At 43.6% G+C, this 12,087-nt stretch overlaps 1 long non-coding RNA gene across 1 annotated transcript in view; it reads right to left on the bottom strand.

The window, feature by feature from the left end:
• Nucleotides 1-789: 789 nt before the first annotated feature.
• The window catches only part of LOC140219409 (uncharacterized), a 36,516-nt gene continuing 25,218 nt past the window's right edge, over nucleotides 790-12,087 (bottom strand). The window contains exon 4 of the long non-coding RNA XR_011895639.1: nucleotides 790-844. This is a non-coding gene — a long non-coding RNA (uncharacterized lncRNA). The remainder of the gene's footprint in view (nucleotides 845-12,087) is intronic.

A 12,087-nucleotide genomic window follows, 5' to 3' on the forward strand; every position in this document is an offset into this window, starting at 1 on the left:
ACAGTACTCAGGGTATTCAGCTGCAAACTCCTGCTCATACAAAAACACTCACGTTCGCCACCATGCAGTGAGGAACATCAGCACTCTGCCCTTCCACTCGTTGCCCTGAAGGCAGCGCCGCTTGTTAGTATGAACTTTTTATTTACTTCCTAATATGCATACAATAAAGCAGGAACATATATGTAATACAAAGGCTGCAATATTAAGCAATAAGTACGCTGCTCTTCATAACAGGTGACTTACACAGTGACCTCATGGACTAAATCTCAAGTAAAAAGCTTTCATGGCCAGTTTTTTGCAACTTTCTGTGCCAATTCAAAACTATCATTCCTACTTGAACTACAAACAGCATGCTTGATTCTATCACTATAAATGGCGGTCTTTTCATTTCCACTAACATCTTGTGACATGTTAAGTAGACGTTAGGAATTTAGGTTGAATAAGCTCATGGTCACCTTAAGCATTGGATTTATCAAAAATTACTTGCACCTTTGGTGCACAATTCTGCTGCCTTCAGTTCTGTTGTGATTCTGACCAAGCTAAAAAAATCGCAGAACAACTGCAGTGTTACTAAACCATTGTATTCTGGCTATAATACTGTAAGCTGGGTTCGCTTAATACATGACTTCTGATCACAACATTGAAACCACAGACATAACTAGAAAGTCCTGGGTATGTTTGCACAGTCTTCTTTTACAGACGAGGTGCGTTTACCTCCTAGTGTCAGCTCCCATTGAAGACCAGCAGTTAGGACACATGGACCTGTGACAGAGAAGATGCCGGATGGATCTTGGACAGCGATGCTAGCCTGTACTTCCCTATCTTCTCCATTATCCATGGCACCCTGGTATGAAGAGCATGTGTTAGCCATTTATGCTTGAACTACTTTTTCCTGAAAACAGTTAACAAAATGTTTTGCATGGAACAAAGAAGGTATGTTCACCTGCACAAGTAGTGGCTCATAGGGAAGGCTGGCACATAGGCTGGAGGGATCAAGGTAGGACATGTTGATCTGGACTGCACTATTAACTCGCAGTCTATGGCAGCCTGAAAGCAAGAGTGCTTATGCTAATTTTCTGTTTGCCCTAAGACATAGAATACACTGCCTACTTAAAGTACTCGGTAAAGCTGTTGAACAAGTCCAACTTAGGAGGAATTGTAGAAGCCAGGTAACCTGAGAAAGTTGGTATGATTTCACTGAGAGGGAAAATTAATTTGCACCCATTCAAATCTGAACCACTGGAGGCACCACCACCTAAGCCAGAGAACCAGGGGTAGAGAGGCTGGCCAACACTGCTTTCATCAAAACTCGTAGTAACATGATGGGAAGACGTCTGCCAGCCAATAACCGCTTCAACTAAAACTGTGCAGCATAATGTGGACAAAGCAAGACATAAAAGCTATAGAGACAAGCCCACGATAACTATGCTCATCCCTGTAATGTTGTTTTCCTTTTTCGACGATGCATGGCACAGTTTTACTTCAAACTCATGTTTACAAAATGGCCTGATACTGTTTTATTGTGGAGTAACTGTTTATTCTATCACATAGTCAGCAAGATCATTACAACAGTCAAGTGAAATGTTTACCTCTGCAAGCAGCAACAAGCTTTCAGCACAAGCTTGCATGGGCTGTGAATATGCACAGAGTAAGTGTACGACATGGCTTGTTGCGTCAGGTGTGCTGTCACATTGGCCAACTGTATGAGGAAGCTGGGAGGTTCCAAGCTTGAGAGTATTAGTTATAGTAATGGAAAGAATGTCATATAGCAATAATTCATTACAATTGAACTTTGTTATATGAAACAATGATAAATGGAATTATTGCTTAAATAACAGGTGGTGAATCACCAAGAGAATGACATGTATATGAAACTTCATACATCAAACTTGTTCTGACATTAAATGGATATATTGAACTCCGCAGCATCGGACATTGGGACACATATTAAAGGCTTCACTGCAGTACATCAGCAGAACCTAGGACCTACAAACATAGGACCTACAAATTCTGAATGGGCTAAAGGGTAGAAGGCGCTGCTCTGAATGTATCTATGTAGTCAAACGCCTTTTTAACAAAGTGCTCGCACCTTCAAAATCCTTCGTTACGCAGGTCACGTTGTGCAAAAGGTTGCACAGCTCACTGTTCACAATAGCTAAGCACTTTCAACAAAAGGAAATCTTTAACAAGAATTCAAGAAAGACTTAACGAGATAGGCTGATAATTTTTCTCCGCACAATATCCCTGACAGCTTGTTCTACTGTAGCCACCCTATGCTCCATTGAGGTTCCCAGCTTGCTCTTCAACCAAATGCAGGAGCCATGCAAAGCAAAGCCCCCGATTGTCTAGTGCCACTAAGCCTCCCTTGCTGTCAAAATTTTTGGTCGCCTTCATTGACATTCGTGGCCTTTCCATGCATTCGTCAGCCGTTGATGCGTTACAACAAGTAGCATACGAGTTGAGTGAATCCTGGAGCAGGGCAACAGGACTAGTAATATCAGCACGCTCTTCAAATACGCTGCTGTTAGCACTAGCGCACAGCCTACCCTGGTGAAATCTTCACAGGGAAGTGGCGGCGCTGGTGTGGCATTCGTTTTATAAACATAAATCAGCCGCCAGGGACGCATAAGTTTCTTTGTTGTACAGGCAAATTCATTGTGGTCTTCATTGTAGAGCTGTTAGACTGTAATCTAGTGCTTATGCTGATGCTACTTGCTGCATGCAGCGGTTCGTTTTCCTCACATGATAGTGTGTGACGCTGTTGTATCTCAGCTTTTGGACTTTAAAACTAGCAAGCATCTAAAACATGCTGCATAATAGACACATTTAGTTTAGTGTACGCTATAAAATAGTGGGTCATCACTGCGCACGCGCAGAACGCTAAACGACCTATCGCGTATAGTGTACGCACTCTTTATTTCTCAGATTTAGCGTTAGCGTCTTTGCGTGGTTTGCGGAGTTTGCGTGAAACATGGCGGCGGCCCGGCTGCCCACTTCGAATTGAATTTGGCGTTGCTTTTGTAAAATGCACTTTGTTCTTAGCAAATGACTGTGTAAATGGCTTTCGCTTAGTCTCAGGCTGCTTCGACGACAGAGTATTCTGGATAACCATGTGGTGTTTTTGAGATCGCTTCTCATTTCGAACGAGTCGAAGCCTAATGAAAGAAACATTCGACATGTTAGCACCACCTATAGCTACAGTCGCGAGATAGCCGCAATGACGGCACATGGCCTCTGAGATCCGAACATCTCACAGGCCAACTAAACTAAAAAAATGTGCGCTGCTTAGCATACGCTATACTATAGCATATAGTGTTGCTGCTATTTATGAAAAATAAATGCCATGCAAGTATGTCAAGCGGGCAACTCACACAGGGCGTGCAGAAGCAGAGCTGCATTAATTAACGTGCACCGCAGCGTCCAGGAAACACTACAGAAGTGGTTGACTGTGAAATCAACACTTCTGTGCCCGCCGCATTAGCTCTGCGGCTATGGCATTACTAGAGGTCATGGATTTGATCCCAATCGCGGGAGCCACATTTCGACGGGGGCAAAATAGAAAACCCATGTGCACTTACATTTGGGACACATTAAAGAACATCACGGTGTCACGGTGTCAAAATTAATCTGGAGTCTGCCACTATGCCGTGCTTCATAATCTGAGTGTCGTTTTGGCACGTACAGCCCCATAATCCAATTCGTTTAATACTTCTGCCATAATGTGATGTGCCATGTGAGGAAATGACAACGCTCAACCATCTCAGAGGTTATAAGATATGGTGCACAATAACGCCTCATGCAAACACCTCTCCCTTTGTGTTCTGCCTATTACGCAGACAAACAGCAGTGGTGCACGCAAGGTAACGTTTAACATCAATTCGCCAATCTCGTGTTAGCCTAAACGTTGCAAGAAATTAAGCTTTATCCGTCAACACTGCTAAATATCATCAGTCAGAGCATCCAGCATGGAAAGCTTCACTTACATTGATTCCCACAGTGTGTGGGATCTGCACAATTTTTTTCTTATTCCTCGTTTTTGTGTGCGTAGCACGAACAGGAAGATGTTCCAATGAGCTGTTTTGAAAATATAATATTATATGTGCAATCTCCGATCACTGTAAAAGCACCGAGACCCCTAAGAAGTGTACAGGCAGGGATTTAGAGCTACTTCCGGCAGGGTTGTGGTGATTTGGGCCTTGCTTCGCCCATCTTGCAAGCTCCATATACGAGACTGCAACGCAGCCTTGCACATGTTCCCGACTATACATGCGCACACGCGCCGTCATCTGTCACAGTATGCGCACCGAGACATCTAATAACTCATCTGGCACCCATTCAAAGCTGGTTCTGGCGTTGCTGCAGTGATGGACCGCAATACATTACGGAAGCTCCAGTGCATAACACAACTGCATTGCGGTGAAGCTCAGTCTAGGGCATTGGCATTGAAACTTGTTTAAGAAATTGCATCTTCTCAAGCCACAACCAGCATGCGTATCCATACTCTTAAACTGCACAAGGGCCAGCCATGTCTACATGTCGGAATGTTAAGTCAGGTGTAGTTCCGACCAGAATGCGCATATTGTTTGGCACGTCTAGAAAGTGTTCCTAAAGTCACTTCTGCCGCATTACAGTTGAGTTAAGCAGGGAAGCTTATGCAGTGTATTGCGTTGAAGCATATTTAAAAGCGAAAAATTGCAATTATGTTGCAGTGGTGATTTAAGCCCCTTGTTTGGGGGGCCATGACCGTGCCCCTCTGGAGGGCACAAAGGAGCGAGGAATCATGGTTGGAGCGTGGCACGAACCCTGGCGATGGCGAAACAGCTTTGATGACCTGCTCTACCGAAACTGCACTGCTTGTTCAGCAGGTGTTAATCAAGAAGCTGCAAAAATGAAACCTAGTAGTCTGGATATTTATTGACTACAGCAAGGCTTTTGACCGTCTGCGACACAAGATTCTATTAACAGAGTTGACTGCCAACGGTGTACACGGAATGGCATATTCTTTTGTTTTGTTCGTATCTGCTTGATTGCAGGCAATGCGTCGTCATCGGAAATAGTATTTCCTCCAACAGGGCAATATTGTTAGATGTCCCACAGGGCAGCATTTTAGGTCACCTTCGACATTTACATTAATGACATGATGGATGGACATACGAGGGTTGATCCAGAAATAAGGTTCCCATCAATTTTAGAAAGAGACAACACTGTTTATCCTCATAGCAATTTACATTATTGGAAAGATGAAACTTACATAATCGCCATCTTTTTCTACGCATTTTTGTATACAGTGCTCCAATTTCTGTATCCCAGCGTCGTAGAAGTCTGCCGCCGACCCATTGATTAAGCGTTTCACCTCTTCGACTTCTTCATCGCTCCGGAAGCGTTGGCCACTCAAATGTTCCTTTAGCTTGGGGAACAAGTGATAATCACTAGGCGCGAGGTCCGGACTGTACGGTGGGTGGGGCGTGACAGTCGAGCCAAAGTTTGTCAAACGTTCCCGGGTTTGACGGGAGACGTCAGGTCGGGCGTTGTCGTGAAGCAGTGTACAGTGGCTGCCAGTCGTCCTCGCCGGCGGTTCTGGATAGCTTGCCTGAGTTTTCATAGTGTTGCACAATAACTCGCAGAGTTGATTGTTGTCCCAGGTTCCATTAAATCGATCAGCAGTACTCCCTTACGATCCCAAAAAACAGTGGCCATGACTTTGCCAGCAGGAGTTTGAACTTCTTTGCGACTGGTGACTCTGGGTGACGCCACTCTTTGGATTTTTGTTTCATATCAGGATTTTTGTTTCATTTGTCTCCCATAAAAATGGAGCCCAACAATCCTTCCTTATCTTCTTAACAATTTTGAAGAAACTGGCCAGCACAGTCAAGGCGTTTCTCCTTGTAGTCTGATGTCAATAGCCGCGGCATCCATTGAGCACAACACTTATGATACTCCAATTTTTCAGTCAAAGCTCTTTCTACTGTACCGTAAGAACTCCCAGGAATCTGAGCAACAAGTTCACAGATGTTGATCCTCCTCTTCTGAAGCACTTTGCATTGGGCCATCTTGATAACCGAAACTGACGGTCTTCCACTCCGTTCATCATCGTGGACTTTCTTTCAACTGGCACTAAACTCCCTGAACCACTTTCGGACGTGTTGAACGGACATGCACGTGTCGCAATACACCTCTGTCAACTGACGATGAATATCCATGGGTGGAGTCACTTTGGCGTGCAAAAAGTGAATTACGGAACGAATCTCGTACTTGGCGGGATCAACAATGGGAACCTCCATATCGGACGGGTGCTGGGCCAAGAATGAGCGGTGCAGCGAGGCAAAGTGCGGCTGGGGGGAATAGAGAGGGGGGGAACAGCCGCGTGCATCAGTGTTGCCGAATTTCACCTCACACCTTCCAGTGTGGCTGGAGCTCTTTGGGAACCTTATTGCTCGATGAACCCTCGCAGAAAGCGAGGCAACAACCATTCTATATGCAGATGATACCAACCTCTTTGTCTCTGGTCTGGAGGCTTGCAATGTCATTCCTAAAGCGAACGCGCTCCTTTCCACTTCATTGGGATGGTCCAGCCACAACGGCCTTAAAATCATTATTTCTTTCCAGAAAAGTTGAAATTACAAATTTACCAGGCACTATTTGCGTCTCACATTAACTACTGCATGCGTGTGTGGGGCACCACTGTGAACACTAACACACACAAGCTTTTTCTTCAGAAACGTGCACGTCAAATTATTGCCAACGTTCCATACCTCCACGCAACATCACCACTTTTTACCAAATTTAACGCTATCAAACTGCCAGATGTATATGGCCTTCCTTTACTGCATTCATATATTTTTTTCCTCTAACAAATTCTCTTCACTTGTAAAGTCACTGTCGGGACTACAGCCAGGATAGATGGATACTTTGTTTAGCGCAAAACAACAGACACAAGAAAGACGACAGGACAAGGTGCTGCGCCTTGTCCTATCGTCTTTCTTGTGTCTGTTCTTTTGCGCTAAACAAAGTATTCATGGATTCGCACCAACTAGCCCGCCAGAATAGATGGCTCGTGCCAAAAAGGCTAACAATTTATCTAATACAATCGCTAACCTGTAATGTTCCTTAACTTCCAAATAAGTATGAAAACCAAGGCATTATTAATGTTCATGTCTTTATCCGGAAAGAAACGCGAAATAATTTTTGGTCTACAATCGTTCATTACATGATGCCTGTGCGCGGGAACAAATGTATGGATATCCATAACTGGAGTTACTAATGCGCTGTTCTATCTCTCTCTTTATATATATATATATATATATATATATATATATATATATATATATATATATATATATATATATATATATATATATATATATATATATACTGTGTTCATGTTAGTTTCGGTTGAGACATAGAGTTGCACTGTCCACCCTCTTTACTATTTTAGAACTGTGCAATTACCATTGTTAAGCACGATCTAATATAGTGTGTAGTATATCACTATATATAATATATGATTATATACATGCTTTATTTTCTTCTACACTGACTGCTGTGCTGTCAAGGACGTTCAAGCTGTTTGCAACAGCTTCTCGCTTGAAGAACCCCAACAAATTGTAACAACTTGTTAGAAATAAAGTTCTGGTTATTAGTTGTCTCCGTGCTCGTACTGACAGAAAACTGGAACGCACGTGTATAATTAAGGAACTCGTGCTGTGTCCCCTCACAGTGGCCACCTTTGCATTCGTGGTATACTTCACCGCAGTGTATTACGGCAAAGTTGACTTTGAGGAACCAAAATTGGCAACGCTTCTAGACTCGCCTATTTTTTCATCGCCGCGTCTAGCCATAACTGCTATGGTCTAGCCCCAGGGAGCCCAAGCAGAAAACGAAGATAGAAATGAACGATAAAGGTAATCTAAAATGACGCAGGAACTAGGCAGCCGCCGTACCTGCATTTAAATCAAACATTCAAATTTTGACACTTCACGTACCAAAGCTGAGATCTGATAATGAGTTGGTGTCTGCCATGAAAAAAGGCGTACCTGGCCCATACCGTCGTCCGACTCATTCACTGCTAAGGATGTTGTTGAAGGGAGGAACTTGTTCTCATTAAGAACGAGGAGTAGGGGTCTAGCACGACTGAAATGCACACTGAACAGCCGAAAATGTCTGTTTAAACACACTCTGTCCTTACTAGATCCCTAGGCCAGGGAAAGCTGCCATCCAACCTTCATCCAATCAAAGCATTCAAAGTCGTCCAAGTACCCGCCTTTAAGGGCGAAGGTTAATATACTTTGTTGCACTTTTGTTTCACTGAACACACCGAAACGAGTGGGGCCTCGTAGACAGATGTTGTCACGCTTGACTCAAGCTGGCACGTCTTAGTTCCTGAGCTGACTCTGCAGTTAGCTGCTGAATCTGTCAAACGACCGTGACTATTACCAGAGTATATGGGGGAACGCCATAGAACAAACTTTTCCAGGAGTTTTCTTGCTCCAGTTGGTCCCTGAAGGTGACAGCGAACCAGCTAACAATCCTGTGCGCCAAACGTGTCTAGCCTTACTGGCTCCGTAGGGCTACTCGAAGGGGGCGTGTTGTTGGCTTCACGAAGCGATTCATTGCAGCGAAGCCAGAAGGTCACTATCCCCGCTGGCCAATCATAACATCCCCCACCCCTATGCCTCCTGGACTCTTTAGGGTACTTGAACAAAAAAGAGTGTTATGGAAGTTAATATGACCGGTATAAACAGCAGCATCGCAGCAACATGGACTGCTGCGGATAGTGGCACCAGGTGTGCTGACGACGTTCTGATCATAAGCTGGTACTGCTCTTTAGTGCCTTATCCGTGCACGTCAAATTATTATGCGCCGCGTGCACCATATCTTGAACACCGTGTTCTCGTGGCTTTGCCTTGAAGAGTGGGCCCATATCGTGAAAGCGATCTGCGAAAGGGGCAGGGTGCGGTGTGTGCTGAGAGATTTGTGAGCGCTGCTTCGATCTCGTGGTAGCAACAGACAGAACAAAGGTAAAGCCACTCGCTGCTGCATGCTCTATCTATATTGTATGCACTTTTAACTTTGTTGAGTGCTTGAAGGCTGTTCACCTCCGCCGTGGGTCGGCCCAGTATTGCACTATCTCTGGGATCGGCCCACATTTTTATCTTGCATGATGGACGTTGGGTAAGCATAGAAATGCTTACACGTTTAAGAAAATTTTAACACCTAGAACCAGCCAATTAGTACCATGCCATTATGTTGCAAATACTTTTATTTGAGTAGGTAGAAAGCCATTGTAAACAAATAAAAATTTTGTGGGCTAATGAAAGCAGCTGTGTGCCTAGGCGTCAGAGAGGCAAGAAATTACGACTGCACTAGAACAATTTGCTCTGTCACACAACAAAAGAAGTAAAGGTGAATGTCTTATGTGCATTGCAAATGACATGTGTGCTTTCACAAGCACTATGGCAATATGCACAAGTGTATTACACCCGATAACAACGCAAGAAGCTCGACAAGAGACTGCCGCGAGGCTATGAACGGCATCCAGAAGGAGGTGCCATAGCACAAATGGATGCAAAGATGGCGGTAGTGGGCACGAACAACATTGATACCATTCCATGCACTCAATTTTGTTGCGAGGTGGTTTGCTGGCCTCTGCAAATAGATATGAGTCGATTAATCAGCTAACTGTAGCTTTGGTTGCTGATACCCAACCGACCTGACGAAGCAGTGCTGATTAGGGCCAAAGGTCAGGGTAGTGTGCCATGAAATTAGCTTTTGGTGATTGTGATATGGGCTGCAAGCCGTCGCAGAAAGCTTGGCGCTAATATATTGGTACGATTGGCTAATTGGCGATTGTTTCTGAGATCATTCGTGCGGGTTTTTGATAACTGATGAAGCACTGCTGTACGAGTCCACAAGATCCACAGCAGATGTGCTTTCGATGTGAAGCTTTCATCACTTTAACTTGTATATTATTCTACTATATGCAGGGCTCACAAACCATACAAGATATTTTCTGGACTATAATTTGAACCTGGCACAAGTAACCTCCCCCTCTTTTCACAAGTCAGCAACTATCACAAGCGTGCACAGAAGTTAGTTCCTGTACTTAAAAGATGACAAAGTGTCATACAGTTCTGAACCACGTGCAAGAACACATGTATGCAATGCAAACTGTGTGCCTTCCAGTGGTCAATGGGTCTTATCTTAGCGCATGCCATTGTGCTTGCTATAAATGCTGCTTTTGTCACCATACCCTGTTAGCATTGCATATAGTAATTGCTTCGATCGGTGTTGAGAGCCAGGACGAAGCTTTCACTGAGAGAGGCATGCCTGATAATCAGATCGTGGTATTGGCATGTAAAAACCCAGATTTGTTTTATTTGTGTGCTTGTTCCGAGACAAACCAAGTGCCCTTGAAATGCTGCATGCAATGCATTGATGTCGGGCAATCCATTGCACTACTGCAAATATTACTGAATATTTGAAAAGTCTAGTAGATGATGCATCTCAAACTGAATTACTTGCACATTCACTATTTGGTTCCTATATTTAAGTCTTCTCATACCCCTGCTGAAAACGCTGCATTGCCCTGAAAGCGTGAAAATACCGCACCTTTGCGCAGTTTGCGTAGCCAGGTTTCAGGCAAGTTGAATTGTAGCTAAATGGTGTAAATGGCGCAGTAGAACCACCACTAAGCATGTGTTGGAAGTCCAGTGCTTAAGTTAGAATAAACCACCCGGTTATCTTTTTCCACAGCTACAAGTAAACAAAAGCTGAAGCGGCCTTCAAGTGTTAAGTGTGGAAAAAGATGTTTTGCGGCAATGGCCGTGACTGAAGACAACACTGGTGTGTATGTGGTTTTCCAATCCAAGCACAGATGCCACGACTTTGAACTGGGTGGTGTTTTTCTGTCCAAGTCGGAAAGAGCTACTATTGCTGGTAAGAAATCGCTTTTGCTCTGCTTTATAATACATCAAGAGTGGTTGTCGAGTTTTCAACATCACAAATACTAGGCAATACTCATGCCAGACCATGCAATGAACTTGGAGCACATGTTAGTGCATTTGAAATTCATGTCCACATAATTCGAGGCCACCTTTACTGACTGCAGGGCATTGTAGTTAATGACATCATAAACATGTTTATCATTTTGCTACATTGTATCAATGCCTGAAGGGTTCAGAGAGAGAGAGAGAAAAAAGGGAACCGTTCTCCAATTGCACAGTGGTAACAACTACCTTGGCACAGCCAGTGGCCTTTATTTGACTTATATGGCTGTTCTTATTGCAGGCAACGACTTTAGTTATTGTTTATACTTGTTTGCATCACTTCATGTACCAAGCAGGAAGGTGTAGTGCCTCCTGGTGCACTGTATGCCACGCAGCAGACTGTGGCTTTTTCCCTTTCTGCTTTATCTTTCAGGCTTGCAGTTACCTGGATTGATATGGCTTATGATCCTAGTGGGATTCAATGTCTCAAAACAGCAGTAAGCTGGAATCATTTCCACTTGGGTTTACTTAAGGTGCATTGTGCATAATTATGTCTGCCGTTTTGCCTAAATTGAAGTGCAACTATTACAGACATCGATGAAACTGCGACCTCTCGCCACTACTGTAGGTCATCCACAGCAGATGTACTGTCCATGTGAAACTTTCATCAGCTCAAGTTGTATTTTACTCTACTATATGCAGGGCTCACAAACCATGTGCCATATTTTCTGGACTATAATTTGAACTGTTGTACAAGTCACCCCCTTTCCCCCCTCTTTTCACAACTTTCAAAGAAAAAAAAATGTGTATATAACTCATTGTATAAGATGCATCTATTTTAACTTGGGTCAGCATCGTGAAATGCGATTGTGCATGTTTATACACTTATCCTAAAATGTCATACTTACCCATTTCAGGGCACTAAACTTCAGTAAACAAAAAATTTTTATGAGCTGCACATTCCAGCAGACAAAATAAACTGCAAGTACATTGCTGGAGAAAAAGAATGTCTCATGTTGGTCTTGCATATATAAGTTGCACTGTTGTACAAGATGCTTGGACGAAAATTAAGGCGGCACCTATGGTTTGGAAAATATGGTAC

Source organism: Dermacentor andersoni, chromosome 7 (genome assembly GCF_023375885.2).
Source record: "Dermacentor andersoni chromosome 7, qqDerAnde1_hic_scaffold, whole genome shotgun sequence".
In the NCBI taxonomy this organism is placed as follows: Eukaryota; Metazoa; Arthropoda; class Arachnida; order Ixodida; family Ixodidae; genus Dermacentor; species Dermacentor andersoni.